Here is a 16,315-nt window from a genome sequence, read left to right as displayed (position 1 = left end):
TCAGATGCAACGTAATTTTGCTCTGATGTGAACTAACCAGTGTATGTTCTGAATGACAATGAAGTAGCTATTCTATTCTATTCTATTCTATGTCTGGATAAGTTTGGGCTGGAATACAGAGAGAAGCTGGTGGCCAAAGCAGTGACTGGTCATGAGTGGCAGATGCTCTGGGGTCCAAACAGGAGTTAGAGAGTGTGGTAGAAACATTTTAAATATAACACTTAGAATAAAAGTCGGACCTCTCAGTTTGGTGAGTAAAGGAAATCTCTTTTATTCCACCAATCCAGCAAAGCGCTCCTGTCACACTCTGGCACTCGGTACCAAGTCACCCGGAGCTCACAGAGCAACCAGCTGATAAACCATAACTCCCAATTCCCAATAAGGACTTCTAAGTCCTGATTGGTCACAAAACACTGACAAACCGAGCTCAAACGTATAACAAACACAATTCTCCTGCTCTATTGGTTCACCTTGGTTGCAAGGTAAAATCTACCCATTTTGCTCAGTTTACCAGAATATGTCTCGACTGCTAGACTCTACTTGAGATATGAATATAGATATTGATTACATGACATTGAATCACTATTAATGTTTGGGTGTTCCACTGATTAATGATTAACACATTGACGTATTGTCATTAAATCACTGCAAATACATGGTTAACTTATGATTAATATGATTAACATAATTACTTATACATTTGCACTACCGCATAGCTTGCTATATATTGTCTGCTGCAACTATTTTATAAAGCTATAACTGGCTGTGCACCAGTTGGGGCAGCTTCGACTCTCTTTCTGCAGGTGGTTTCCCCCCCCCCTTTTGTTCCCAGACGGCGGGTTCCAAGGTCTGAGCTTTCCTCAGGGTCTGCGGAACTTACTGCAGGCAGCTATCGCGAAGCGAGGTCACACAGTATCCAAAACAATCTCTTCTTCCCTAAGGCCTAAGACATAACAGACCCAATATGCCTCCCTCCCGGGCTACCAATGTCCAGTTTTATTTCCACACCTGTCTCAAGGTTAGGAAAAATAAAAATTTGACAGTGCGTGAAAACAATGAAACTATTACAAATACCTGTCCCACCATATACTGTAAAACAATGATATAGATGTAATAAATTATTATAGAGCCCAGCCTCTCAGTGACGAGATAACCATCAATTCATAGCAGTACTATCGAGAGCCAAGTTCATTTTGCCTTCTTTTCCCTCAAACATTGAAGAGCTCGGCAAAGCTTCAGTTAAAAGTCTTAAAAATTCTCTTCTTGGTCCACAGCCTCTTCATGAACCCCCAGATCATCAGAAAACCTCACAGAAATTGAGTGACATGGATCATATGTTTTTTGATTAAAACCTCTGATGGCTCCATTCATGACTGAAGATCAGTTAATGTTAAACCTGCATTTCTTCAGATGGTTTATGTTGGTTGCAAGATCTTGCTAAATATCTCTTGCTGGCAGAGAACTTTGTGTTGTTCTTCAGGATCAAACAAAACACAGGTAGTTTAGCATGTGGCATTATGTGTTGTTAATGGTACAGATAATTGCACAGACAATGGCACAGAACTTCAGCACACAATTATCATATTTATTATATTATAAAGAGATTGTGATATATATACAATAAGCAGAATAAATTATCAAACTTCTGTAAGCTGTGTTGCTAAGCTGTCATCTGTTATTCATTTAACCCCCTCCTCTCAGATAAACATTTTATTATTAGATTGTTATTTATTGTTACGGGCTGCTTTCCAGTGAGTATACTGGTAGTTGACTAAAAGAACCACTTGTGGTGCTGTGGTTGGGGGAGAAACTGCTTTGAGAGGTCAGTGTAGTAGTTTGAATGTATAATGCTCCACACCTGCAGTGGTTAGCACTGTTGCTTCATACCTCTGGGACCCAGGTTTGAGTCTCTGCCTGGGTCACATGTGTGTGGAGTTTGCATGTTCTCCCCATGTCGTTGTGGGGTTTCCTCCGGGTACTCCGGTTTCCCCCCACAGCCCAAAAATATGCTGAGGCTAATTGGAGTTACTAAATTGCCCATAGGAATGCATGTGTGAGTGAGTGGTGTGTGAGTGTGCCCTGCAATGGGCTGGCCCCCCATCCTGGGTTGTTCCCTGCCTTGTGCCCATTGCTTCTGGGATAGGCTCCGGACCCCCCGCGACCCAGTAGGATAAGGAACCACACACTGCTCAAGCTTCATTATCATATTTTAACTAATTGAACTCATCTGCACTGTACCTAAGCTCTTTACACATTACATCCATCCATTATCTATCTTTTTATTTATTTATATTGTCCACATACTTTACTCAGCATTGCACATCTCCTGTGAAAAATAAATCTTTGTATATTTACCTTTAGATGTTTATTTGTGTGTGTTTTGTTTATGTGATACCACCCCCATCAAAAGAAATTCCTTGTACTTCTCTGTCCTGGGCAAATAAAAAGATTCTGATTCTGAAAAGGTATGAAAAAAGGAGTGATAAAGACCTAGGAAATAACTGCAGATTCCAAACTAGCTCTGGCATTAACCTCAACACAAAAAGAGTGTCCTGGGAGGTTCATGGATGGGCTTCCATGGCCAAGCCGCTGCATGCAGGCCTCACATCACCAAGCATAATGCCAGTCATCCGATAAAGTGGTGTAAAGCATGCTGCCACTAGACTCTGGCGCAGTGGAAATGTGATCTGTGGAGTGATGAATCACACTTCTCTGTCTGGCAGTCAGATGGATGAGTCTGGGATTGGCCAGGAGAACCTTACCTGCCTGACTGCATTGTGCCGACTGTAAAGTTTGGTGGAGGAGGGATAATGGTGTGGGGTTGTGTTTCATGGGCTTGGCTAGGCTGCTTAGTTCCACTGAAGGGAACTCTTAACGCTTCAGCATACCAAGACATTTTGGATAATTGTACGCTTCCAACTTTGTGGGAACAGTTTGGGGAAGGAAGGTCCTTTTCTGTTCCAGCATGACTGTGTCCCAGTACATAAAGCAAAGTCCATAAAGACATGGTTGGGTGAGTTTCGTGTGGTAGAACTTCACTGGCCGACACAGAGCCCTGACCTCAACTCCATCGAGCACCTTTGGGATGAAATAGACAGAGATTGCGAAGCAGACCTTCACATTCAACACCAGTGCCTGACCCCACAAATGCTCTTCTGGTTGAATGGGCAAAAATTCCCACAAACACACTTGTGGAAAGCCTTCACAGAAGAGTGCCAGCTGTTATAGCTGCAAAGGACCAGCTCCATATTGGTGCCTATGGATTTAGAATGGGATGTCATTAAGGTTAGGTGTAATGGCCAGGTGTCCCAATACATTTGTCCATATAGCGTGTCTTTCCATTGACAGGACAAACTACTAATTGTACCTCCCTGTATGTGTATACTACTTTTAAATATATTTCAGTAATAAATGCACACCTGGAAGATGGATGATAAGTCTCCTTTATGTGGATCTAAATTATGTCTTTTCACTTGGTCTCTGTAAATAAAACAAACATCCATACATCCTTACATGTTGGAATTATTTACATTATGTTAATGGGATGTAAATGTATTAGTTTTCATGCATAATTCTTACTGAATCATGGATAGTAGTTCCACACAAATAGAATATTCTGAAAATGACATTCTTTGTATGTGTTCTGAAACCATAATATAGTTGAGTTAATTTCACTGAATGTCCCCATGTTTAATTAAACCGACTGAATCACTTTCATTAGCTTGAATTAGGCATATAACCTAACAGCCGCCGTGATTTACATTATTCACCATAATGAAGAAGACTCTGCCAAACACTCACTTTACTGGATGTTTGCTCTTTGTAATACAATTTGAACTGCTGTGGCTGTTCATGCAATCTGAACAACTCATCTGAATTAAAAATGAATTAAAAATAAATTTTTTCAAATGTTGGCTCTGAATCAGAGAAGAATTTCTTAAACTTGTCTTTGGAGTGGTATAATAAATTTTAAGGGTGGGGTTGAGTTTTGTTTCAAGGCTACAGTAGGTCGACTACCAGGCACAACAGATGGTGGTATTACATGCCGAATGGCAACAGGAAAGTTGTTTTCACACTTCAGTGTAAAACAAGAGCATCATGCAAGAACATGTAGTAATAAAAACTAACAAGACAAGTTTTATACTCTTGCCCTATTCAACACTATTATGGTGGATTAAAGAAAATCAAAGGAAATACCATATCATGCTATGCAAATATACATCTAATAATATCAACAGTTTACTAATAATACTAACCTTCACACCATATTTACTGGTTAGGCAGCACTGTTTAAAATGACGAGGGAAAAAAGCCAAAGTATCAACACTGCCCTTACCCCACCTTATGCATACACTTGTATAGGAAGCACTCACCTGTACTCTGCCTCAAACACACACAAGATGTACTCTGCTAAGAGCAAACACATGCATACTCTGCCATGGGCACACACACACCACAGGCACTCACACGCAAACCACGCGCACTCACACGCACAACACGCGCACTCACACATACACCACACGCACTCACACGCGCATCACGCGCACTCAAACGCACACCACGCGCACTCACACGCACATCACGCGCACTCACACGCACACCACGCGCACTCACACGCACACCATGCGCACTCACACACCACGCAGACTCAAACGCACACCACTTGCACTCACACATACACCACACGCGCATCACGCGCACTCAAACGCACACCACGCGCACTCACACGCACATCACGCGCACTCAAACGCACACCACGCGCACTCACACGCACATCACGCGCACTCACACGCACACCACGCGCACTCAAAGGCACACCACGCGCACTCACACGCACATCACGCGCACTCACACGCACACCACGAGCACTCAAACGCACACCACTTGCACTCACACATACACCACACGCACTCACACGCGCATCACGCGCACTCAAACGCACAACACGCGCACTCACACGCACATCACGCGCACTCAAACGCACACCACGCGCACTCACACGCACATCACGCGCACTCACACGCACACCACGCGCACTCACACGCACATCACGCGCACTCAAACGCACACCACGCGCACTCACACGCACATCACGCGCACTCACACGCACATCACGCGCACTCACACGCACACCACGCGCACTCACACGCACACCACGTGCACTCAAACGCACACCTCGCGCACCCACACGCACACCACGCGTACTCACACGCACGCACACTACGCGCACTCACACACACACCACGCGCACTCACACACACACGTATTACGCCCTCACTTTTCCTACCTGCTTTGTGCGACAAAAGCCAGCACATTATCCAAATAACTCTCAACGCCTTTACTGTAGATGCATATTTTGTAGTTGGTCAGGTCAACTACTTTAGTCAAATTGTTGGGATTTGGTGTAATATAAAACTGACTGAGAAAGATTAAATTACAAAAGTATCACCCGGTACCAACAATTATTATATTTAGAACGCAGAACTGTAGAATCCTACATTCATCTATTATAGTAACATTTTAGCTTTTTTACACAAATCTGTCCTGGCGTATTGGCTCTAGATGGCGCTATTGTGTAAGACTGAGGCCCTGGGATCGTGGTCCGGAAACTGCAGCCTACACTACTGTAGGAGGTCATCCATTTGTTAGATGGCACTATTGTGTAAGACTGAGGCCCTGGGATCGTGGTCCGGAAACTGCAGCCTACACTACTGTAGGAGGTCATCCATTTGTTAGATGGCACTATTGTGTAAGACTGAGGCCCTGGGATCGTGGTCCGGAAACTGCAGCCTACACTACTGTAGGAGGTCATCCATTTGTTAGATGGCACTATTGTGTAAGACTGAGGCCCTGGGATCGTGGTCCGGAAACTGCAGCCTACACTACTGTAGGAGGTCATCCATTTGTTAGATGGCACTATTGTGTAAAAACAGGGTTCTAAAATTACGGTCCGAAAACTGTGGTACTGAAACTGCAGCCACCGGAACTCCAAGGTCATACTACTGGGCAGAAGATAAGAGCCATCAAATTTGTAACTACGTGTCGCCCATATCTGCTGACACTCTGGGAAGGAGTGGAGTCACAATGTGATAACAATCTATGGTGTCAACTGGATGCTATAAGAGTTTAAAAAGTTAATCACTGTAAAAATAACACTCGCTACACTCTTTAAAGTGTTAAATTTAACAATAATATTATGTGAAACAATGCAAAATAATGATGTTCTACTGTGCAGAAGTGGTATCATGGTGTGGGACTGACACGTTTTGCAAAGGTTAAGGTGAAATTCACTGAAAAGTGACTTCCACTAAAATTAATTTCCCTCTGCGAAAGATTTAGTAATAGTTCCATATTAAAGATTTTTATTAGTCACATATACCTGTCATGCTCGGAAGGACGGGTGCGCTGAGTGAGCGTGGTTGGTGCGGCTCAAAGAGCAGTAAAAGCAAGTTGCAGGCAAGATGCGGGACGAACAGGGTTTAATGGAGAGATTGGGACAGGAAACAAGGTACAGGAACAGGTCTCACGCAACACTTTCAATGACAGACAAGGGGTTAATGCAAAACAGGGACTTAAATACACGGAACAAGGCAGCAGAAAACAAGACACGACTGGGCACGATCAGGAAATCACACGTGGGTAATTAGGGGGTGTGGCACACACGAGGAGCATCACAATATGAATGTAGTCGTACACCAGCATGAAATGAAATTGCCACTACTTCAGACTGTGCAACAAGCAAGGTAGAAGGGTAGCAGAATAATGTTCACAAAATAATTACCAATAATATAGAAATATTTTAAAAGTACATAAAGTATACTATAGTCATATGTGATCAGACCCAAGGATAAGAAGCAAAAAAGAAAAAAAAAAACTGTTTACATATTGTGTTAATTTTCCCTCGACCCCTTTACTGTATTTGGGCAGAACAGGTGCCAGGTATGATCTGCCTGTAGGCAAAGCCTAAATCTGGATTTACAAAGAACACGTTCCTTGGCATAGGAGTGCCATCAATTAGATAAATCTCTATAAAATAAGAAAATACATTTTGAATAAAAAAAAATAATATTAATACAAATAAAAATATAAGAATAAGACAATGATTTTCAATACTGCTTTTGCTTTTTTTTGAACAACCAACCTGTCAATCAACTGGTTTGGCATCAAAACATGTCTAAAATGGAATGAGCTATTCGGAATCCAGCTTCCGAAACATCGTTTTGCCGTTGTCATTTCTGAGCAAATAAAAGTTGTAATAATATAAAAATACTAGTACCATCTTGTTCACGTACCACCAGAGTATCCATTGGTGTCCTGGTCACTTTAAATTCATCAACAAATATCCCCAGTGTCAAAGTCAGCTACGTCTAAGTCATTTCAATTTCAAAGGTTTTCTTGTGTTTTATATACATCAACATAATATGCAACGTAAAGGAAGGAAATGTGTGTTCCTTGAGTTCTGGTGCACAGCACAAACAATTTGAGTGTCACACCTCGCTCACCTGACCCTCCCATGTGCCACGCCCCCCTCGGTAACCTTGAGTGGAATCCCGTGGGATCAGCTGCTTCGAGTTGTTTTCATTAGTTCTGTGTATTTACGTCCACGTCGGAGTATGTTTCTCTAGTTCTGCCATTGTATTGTTTCGACGCTGTTGTTTCGTATGCCTCTCTGTGTGCCCATTATAACCAATCCATACATCCATCCATCCATTTTCCAAACCGCTTATCCTACTGGGTCGCGGGGGGTCCGGAGCCTATCCCGGAAGCAATGGGCACGAGGCAGGGCCATTAAAACCCATGTTACCCAGGTCCGCATATCCTTCTGCTTCCCTGGTCTGTGTCCTGCACGTTGTAACATTGAGGATGGTACAGTAAGTAAGTTAAAGGAATTCAATGTAATAAAATAATAAAAATAGACATAAAAATAAAGAATACTGCAGATATTTAACGTGCTCTATACAGTTAATTTAAAATCTAAATGGAAAGTGGCTGGACAGTGAGGGTGCAGTCCAAATGCAATGACATGCCAAATAAGGAGCGTGTGCACAGTACACAAATAATTGTCAGGAAATCCGATTCCTGGCCACAAATCATGTCATTGATCCATTAGTAATTTGGTAAGTTGTATGAATCCCTGTTGACTCCAACTGCTTTTAATTTAATAAGCAGATAATAATTTGTTTCATCAGTGTCCCAGACTAAAAGCAGGCATGTTGCAGCGTGTTTTGCCACTCATTTCGTCTGAGGGGGTTGTGTTCCGACAGCAAGATCCACCTACAGTCAGCAGAGTGACAGCTCAGCCTTTAGGGTAAAAGCAAAAACAACACAGCATTTCTTTCTATTCATTTATCTTATTAGTATTTATTTAGGTTTTTTATTCAGCTTTTCTTTCCTTACTCTAACGGATTCATTTTTTTATGGGACTTCTATGACTAAAATAAAAATACTGGCTGATCACAGGAACACATATGCGGGGGGGGGGGGGGGGGGGAGCTGCAATTCTTATTATTAATCCAGTTCTGCACCCAATCTGTCTGAGAGACTATGACTTCATACATTTTTCAAGCCATTTTGTATAATTGTGTTTCGTTTTTGTTTGTAAGTGCTACTGTTTATTTTTCTTTTTCATAAATATTGTTTTATTTTTAAACAAACATATATTGACAAATCCTTTCAGAATCTTTCGTGAATCCTTGAAAGAGCGTAACCCAAACACAAAAGAGACAGGCATTACACTGAAAAAACTAACCTATAGAATTTACTTTAACCTATAGAATTTACTCAAATAAATGATGCAACAATTTGCACTCACGTTTTTGGGATAAATTTAAACTGATGATTTTTTTTTGTAAAGTATACCCAATTCAAGGAAATAAAATATATATAAAATAAATTAAGCTGGAGTCTACCTGCTTTCACAGTACCACCCTGTTATGCCCTGCTCGTCGGCTCCTCCTGTGTGCCACGCCCCCTGCTTACCCACGTGTGTTTCCTGGATTGTAGCCAGCTGTGTCTGCTTATTTTCAATCAGTCCTGTGTATTTCAGTCCGTGTCTTACCCGAGTCCTTTGTCCGTCATTGATGTTGTCGATGCCTATGTCCCGTCCTGCCTGTGCCTTTATTAAATCCCCGTATACCCCGTACTCTGTTTGCCTTGCCTGCTCCTTGCCTGCACGATCGCCGCTCTCGCTTCTGCCGATCGTGACACCACCCTATATCATTCATTCAAACTAATCCTAATTAAACCTAATGCCAATTAAGAAAAGGGCCCCTGGGGTCTGACACAGAGGCTAAAATCAATGTTGGGGTATTTCACTATTTTATGGGATTCAAGATTCAAGCTATTTAGTGCCGTTCTTGTACAACGTACGCAATGTAATTCTTATTTGGTTTGCACAGATGTTGTGAAAATAATAAAGGAAAAAACTAAGGGGCCTTAACAGTCATTTAAGCATATGTTAGAATCTTTACATCATGACTGTAATTTCCCGAGCTTTCTGGGGGTGGGGGGAGGCTGCTCCCCTTCCAAGTAAGGTCTTCTATTCTGCAATATCCAGTGTAGTGTGGCATTGTGTTTAGGTTAAACATTAAAAATACAGAATTAAATATCAATTAATGACTCACAAAATTAGTGGATATTACATTTCTGTATATTGCTTAATTTATACAGACCTCACTGGAATTTTAAGGCTAACTGAAAATAAAAATGCAGTCATATGTCGACTCAAGTAACATCTGATCAAACTTATGATTTATCGTGAGATGTCTGATGCAAACACAGTAGTGGACCATGTAAATTGGTATTTAGTCAGAATTTCATTATGTACAACCATAAATAATTTTTAATTGAGGCATATGTGGATTATGACCTTAGAGCTGAGTGATTTTTAGGGGTCCAAGCGATTTATATGGTAGGCCTATTTGGCAGCAACATTAATGTCCAAAAAGATTTAGTATTGCGTGCTGATTTTTATCGATTCGTATTTAAATGTTATTCTTAGAATATTTGGTACCACTTTACAATAAGGCCCCCTTCACCACTTATAATTGGTAGGAATGCATTGAAAACTGTGGTATAACTTGTTTATAATTGTCTATTAATGATTTACGAAGTGGTACAACCTAATTTATAACCTGCTTATAAACAATCCATAACCCCTTTATAAGGGTAGCCTTATTGTAAAGTGGCGCCGAATACTTTGTTATACTTGATATTTAGGGAAATTCTCTTTTCACCTCCCCCATTTTGCGCTCTGAGAGCAAAAGACGGCTTTCTGCTGTAGTACCTAGGGGACGTAAAGGCCTTGTTTAAGGACCCGAAAACATGCCGAGAGTAGATTTGAACCAGCGACTTTCCGATCATGAGCACTGAGGTTTAACTTGCTGAGCCAAACATGCCTCCGGACGTTTTGTGTGCGAAGTACCTTTCTACATCTTTTTTTCTTATTATATGCGCAACCATCATAATGTGCGCTCCAGACTTTGTCACATGCGCATTCGCCCGTGACTGGTGCGCACAACTCGCGTGACTAAAATACATCTCCCTATAACTATTTTAAAGTAAACCTGTTAATCAATTAAGACTACAAGGTGTGAACGTGAACGTGAAAAAAATAAATGTGACCACCTCGTTTTCATTCTTGATTACTATATTTCAGTGTAGCAATCCTATGTGCAGTATTTGTTAAAATACAACCAAAAATACCTGATTAAACGTAATGATGTACTGTTTCGCAATCAAATGAACCAAACCTGGAGGAGAACATGCCAGCACATCAAAATCTGATAAAGAGTAACAGAGCAACATATTGATTGACCCACAGGCAGCCAAATGCGCCCATCCCCCACCCCCTGAATGACTGTTTCTGTGAAACAGTATCCACCCCCCTGAATGACTGTCTTCTAAGCAGTACTATGCATAGGGCAGGTCATTAAGCACACACTACCTTGACTGACATATTGTACACATTGCACTCAGACACTCGTACTGTAATAGGATGTCTGTCTCTTTTTGTGTTGTTCTTATTTCTCTTGTTTATTACTCTACTGTAACTTATGTTGCTACACAGGGAGCCACTGGACTGTTTTTTCACTCTTTCTGTAATAGTGACAATAAAGATCTTATCTTAAATTCTTCCTTAGGAGAAATATAGTTATTATTGTCACGCGAAGTGCAGGACGGGCTGGACTGAAGATCGCTCAGGGAGCGCGAGTGATCCAAAATAGACAGGCAGGCAGGAATCGGGGTAAACGAGGGTTTAATCGGGCTTCGGGGAGCCGGGAACATTGGACGCAGACTAACATCAATGACAGACAAGGCAAACAGGTAAGACCAGGACTTAAATAAGACAGGACCAAGCAAAGTAAATGGACAAAGCTGGAGACGATCAGGGAAGCACACGTGGGTAATCAGGGGGCGTGGCACACACGAGGAGCGGACGGAGCGGGCGTCACAATTATATTATACAATAATGAATATACTTTTGTTTAGTGTGAATTATTGAAGGTATGATATATTATTGTATGTATGTGTACCATGTAAGTATTGTGTGACATGCATGTAAAGGAATAGATGGCTGCTGTAAAATTACTCCCTTATTATTTAAGTATTATGAACATGCATTTTGAGGTGTATAGGTGTGTATGTGTACGTATGCGTGTGTCTTTCTGTGTGTCTGTTTTCATATGTATATAAACAATTGAGGACCTTGTGCCTCAGTTATGTTTCTAAAAGGCACAATAAAGACTGACAGCTGCAGAACTGCACAGGCAGCTGCTGATTCTTGATTAGCACAGAGGAAGAAAAACCTTGACAATATTCGTCCACATACACTTCGCAACAGGAAACAGTGCCCTTGTTACTATCTCCGGGTATGTCTTTGTTGCTGTATTGGTGTGAAGTGCTTATTTTTAATAAAAATTATTTCATTTGATATTTTTAGGTGGATCGCTATACTATATAAAAGGACAAGCAAGCAAAGCAAAGGACAAGCAAGGCCAGTCAAAATAAAGGTGGTCTGTGGTGCTGAAGAAGCGAATACAATATTCATCGATTTCCATGCAAGTTCCACCGGAGCTCACACTGGCCAAAAAAAACAAGAGATGCAATTTCTAAGAGACTCTTCTGGCCTGGAATGTCAGCTGACATTGATAAATGGGTGAGTAAATTTCACAAGCTGTGTTCTCTTGCAGGTTTCTCAAATGTGACACTGTTCTTTTTCTATTAATATAGGTAGATAATAGGTTCATATTTATTCATTCTCTGGTCATCACAAATTAAGATCCAGTAAGGTATCTTAATAAGATACAACTGAATTAAAATGGTTTTAAAAGCAATTTTTCATGTTAGTAATGTAGCAAATTGTAATCAGTCTGTTTCAGTTTTAAGAAATGCAGATTTTTGCAGATATGTGTTTTTTCTTTGACAGTGATGGTTTAAATCTTTTTGTTCTATTTTTTGTCAATTCATTCCATCTTTAATGCAGAACAATATATTTGATGAGTGTCAATTGATTGTGGCAGTTGATTTCAACTATTTGATGTCTATGTCTTTATAGGTGTCAGAGTGTGTGACATGCCAGGCCAGTCAGAATGTAATAAAACAACAAGTGCAATATACACCCATAAAGGTAAGTATAGTTTGTTCTTTTAACATATAGTTCTCAAACTAGAATAGATGCACCACCACAACAGTCAAAGTTGCTCATTAATGAAATATACTGTATGTATACTATGATATATTCCATTCATTTGGATAAGCCAAATGTTTACCTTTTTAGTTTAGTTTAGCTTTTCTGAATGTTCTGAATGCAACACTAGATGTGTCAGAGAAATATGAACTCTAATCTGAGAGCCTCACGTCATCAAATATGACATTAAATTTCCATCTGATTTTACTGGCACCCAGTGAGCAAATGCACAGGCATTTACATTTGCATAATTTGGCAGATTCATTTCTAAATTGACTTTAGTCTCCCTGTAGCACAAGGATCAACATGATGGTAAAGTTAGGATACAGACAGTGTTTAACTACTGACATTTGTGAACATAACTACGCATTCCACCACCACAGACAATAATCACATTCCGTTATTTGTTATATAATTTTACTCTTCTTTTTAAGGTCACGGAACCATTTGAGCTGGTGGGGATGGACCTGATAGGGCAATTGGTGACAACAACACAGGACCATAAATATATATGTGTCCTTGTGGATTATTTTACCAAGTGGTCACAAACCTACCCGCTAAAATCCAAATGTGCAGAGGACGTCACCACATGCATTTTGAAATTTGTTTATCAGTTTGGGGCTCCGAAAAGAATCCTGACTGACCAAGGAAGGGAATTCGTCAATGCGGTAAATTGGATTGATCAAATAAGTGACTTTAATGGACAGAGAATATGATACTTAAATTGCAAACATATTCCTTATTATACTGTCTGTACACTTTTTTAGCTTTATTACATGTTAATCTTTATTAACAGATCAACAAGCGAGTCTGCACAAAACTGTCAATTGAACGAAGTTTATGCTCTCCTTATCATCCGCAAACCAATGGCTTGGTGGAGCGGATGAATGGGACAATCCAAAGGTTGGGAAAATGCATCTTACTAGTTTTTACCTTTGTGACTTCAAGTGTTGTTTATGAGTAACATGAATTGTCATTATTAAGGTATTCCAAAATATTTTCAGGAAGCATTGGTTTCAAACATTAGCTGATATTTTTTGCTTTTGATTTAACAAAAACTCTTTCTTGTTTTGCCAAATACTTTTTCAGAACTTTAAGCAAATTAGTGGGTGAGAGACCAGATACGTGGGACGTATATCTGGATGCAATTATGTTTGGATTGCGTACAAAAAAACAAATCACAACTAAGTTCTCACCGTACTTCCTCATGTTTGGAGGCCCGCTACCCTTCTGAGGTGCCAGAACAATACCAGGTTAGGCTGTAAATGTTAATACATTTTCAATTCATTATAATTAATTATTTGTCACATAGCTCAGCTGATGTGTTCTGAGACTGTCTATATATGCAAAGTCCATTATTAAATAACAACCCAACTATTTGGTTTATAGGTGGACAATGCAGTGGAGCAAAGTACTGGTGAGGAGATAGTGGCAGAGGGAGTGAGACGGCTGGATGAGTTAAAAAATGCCATCCATGACAATATTGAAAAGGCACAAGATTCTGCGAAGAGGCTGAAGTCTGGTGCACAAAGGCACCATTTCAAAGTTGGTGACCAGCTGTGGAGGCAGAATATAAGGAGCCAGCAGAGGAAAAGTGGCAAGCTGGATGCCAACTGTCTAGGACCTTATATAATTACAGAAATACAAGGCAAGAATGCCAGTCTGCTGGGGGAGAAGGCTGCCGTTTTCCATAAAGTTAATATGGATCATCTAAAACTGGCCAAAGACGAGACACCTCGTATCCCTCACAAGATTGACATAAAAGGTCTGTCCACCACACCAGCAAGCCAAATCTCTGCTCCATTTCATGCAGCCTCTCTTGACTTGACTACAGTTTAACGGTGCATTCTGTAGAGGACGGTGCATTCTGTAGAGGATGGTGCATTCTGTAGAAGATGGTGCATTCTGTAGAGGATGGTGCATTCTGTAGAGGACGGTGCATTCTGTAGAGGATGGTGCATTCTGTAGAGGATGGTACATTCTGTAGAGGATGGTGCATTCTGTAGAGGACGGTGCATTCTGTAGAGGATGGTGCATTCTGTAGAGGACGGTGCATTCTGTAGAGGACGGTGCATTCTGTAGAGGATGGTGCATTCTGTAGAGGACGGTGCATTCTGTAGAGGACGGTGTATTCTGTAGAGGATGGTACATTCTGTAGAGGATGGTACATTCTGTAGAGGATGGTACATTCTGTAGCCTTTGCTTTCTCTCCCTTCATCTTTGCATTATACGTTTTACCAAAACTCTTTCAAATGCTCAAGGATTGCTTGATACCATCAGAATCTTCCTGATGTGATTGCCTTCAAAATTCACTGTTCACTGAGTCCCTGTTACATGTCTTTAGTACATATATAACTTAATAAAACTTGTTTGGGTTGAAAAGTGTTACTTTGGTATAAAATAAAGCAGCATTCTTGGTGTTTCTTACGCAGGTCATGTACCCCCATGAGAATCGGCCCCTTTATTTGGATCCTTTGGGAGAGTCTCCAGTTAAAATGAGGAAATGCTTAGAATCGACAAGGTACTTTCTGCTGTAACATTTTCTCCATAATAATAATAATTATTATTCATGTAATAACATATGATAAAATCGACTGATCTAAATTTGCTGTTCAAGGGCATTCCTGCTCAGCAAAGGCTGCAGTCTTCCTAGGTGGACCTGCAGTTCTCTCCCTCACAAACTTCAGAAAGACAGCACATCCTGTGGAGTCTTGGCTTTGAAAGTAAGTATTGAATAGTTGTTTCCATGGGCAATTTGTACCGAAATGGTACTTGATGTTGGAGTACTTAAGTGTTTGTGTGCTAAAACACTAGATCTTGTCCTGAAAGTCTGATTTGAATAAAATCTTTTCCAGTTTGCTGAGAGCATTTTGAAAGGGGAGGACATTAATATCAGTACTGACCAAAAGGCAGCTGAGAAGCTGAGGCTGGTTATTGCCATGACTCTCATCCGAGAATCTGGTACGTGATCAGCGTGACTCTTCTTCTGAACTGTGTTCCTTATTAAAAGGACAGTATAAAACCCCGTACCTGTTATGTACAGGATGTTTAACCTTACACCACATTTGTTTGTATATGTTATTGATGTATTTACTAAACTGAAGTGTTTGCTTTCTTTACAGACAGTCTCAGCAACCTCTGCCATTTTTGTGGGTTGAAGGAGTCTGGCAAACTATGGGTAATTTCTACAATATTGCAATACATTAGTGATAAGCATACTTATAAGATTAATTTCTTTGATAATAATATAGTAAAACGAGGTATTGCTTTTCTTTTCATGGGTGTGGATTGAGTATTCAGCTTGAGTATTCAGTAGCTGCTGGTTCTAGCTCTAGGAGCAGAGCGCTAACTTGACGTACGTGTCTAGTGTTTTTCATTATTAGCAAATTTCTGCTTCTGTTTTGTGTAATGGTGTATACATTTATCAAGTTGGTGGCTGCCTTTTTAAACCATAAGCAATACTGAGTGGATCTGGGCATTTATAAAGCATCTCACTGTGCTCTTTCCTCCTAGATTTGCTGAATCATTTATTTTTATTGTTTTTTTTCCCTTTTGGAGAGAAACTTTGTCTTTCAGTCAAAAATGTACAGGCAAATGGATTTAACTTAATCAGTCAGGCTGCTGTTT

The 16,315-nt window shown here is 40.5% G+C and overlaps 1 long non-coding RNA gene across 1 annotated transcript; it reads left to right on the top strand.

The window, feature by feature from the left end:
- The first annotated feature begins 15,127 nt into the window (after positions 1-15,127).
- LOC125726524 (uncharacterized) lies at positions 15,128-15,867 on the top strand. The gene is made up of 4 exons (XR_007388227.1): positions 15,128-15,209; positions 15,306-15,411; positions 15,544-15,649; positions 15,811-15,867. It is a non-coding gene; the product is annotated as an uncharacterized LOC125726524 (long non-coding RNA).
- The last annotated feature ends 448 nt before the right edge of the window (positions 15,868-16,315 follow it).

This window comes from Brienomyrus brachyistius, unplaced genomic scaffold, assembly GCF_023856365.1.
Source record: "Brienomyrus brachyistius isolate T26 unplaced genomic scaffold, BBRACH_0.4 scaffold73, whole genome shotgun sequence".
NCBI classification, from domain to species: domain Eukaryota; kingdom Metazoa; phylum Chordata; class Actinopteri; order Osteoglossiformes; family Mormyridae; genus Brienomyrus; species Brienomyrus brachyistius.
Note: the sequence above shows the minus strand (reverse complement) of the source record. Positions and strands in the feature narration are given on the sequence as shown.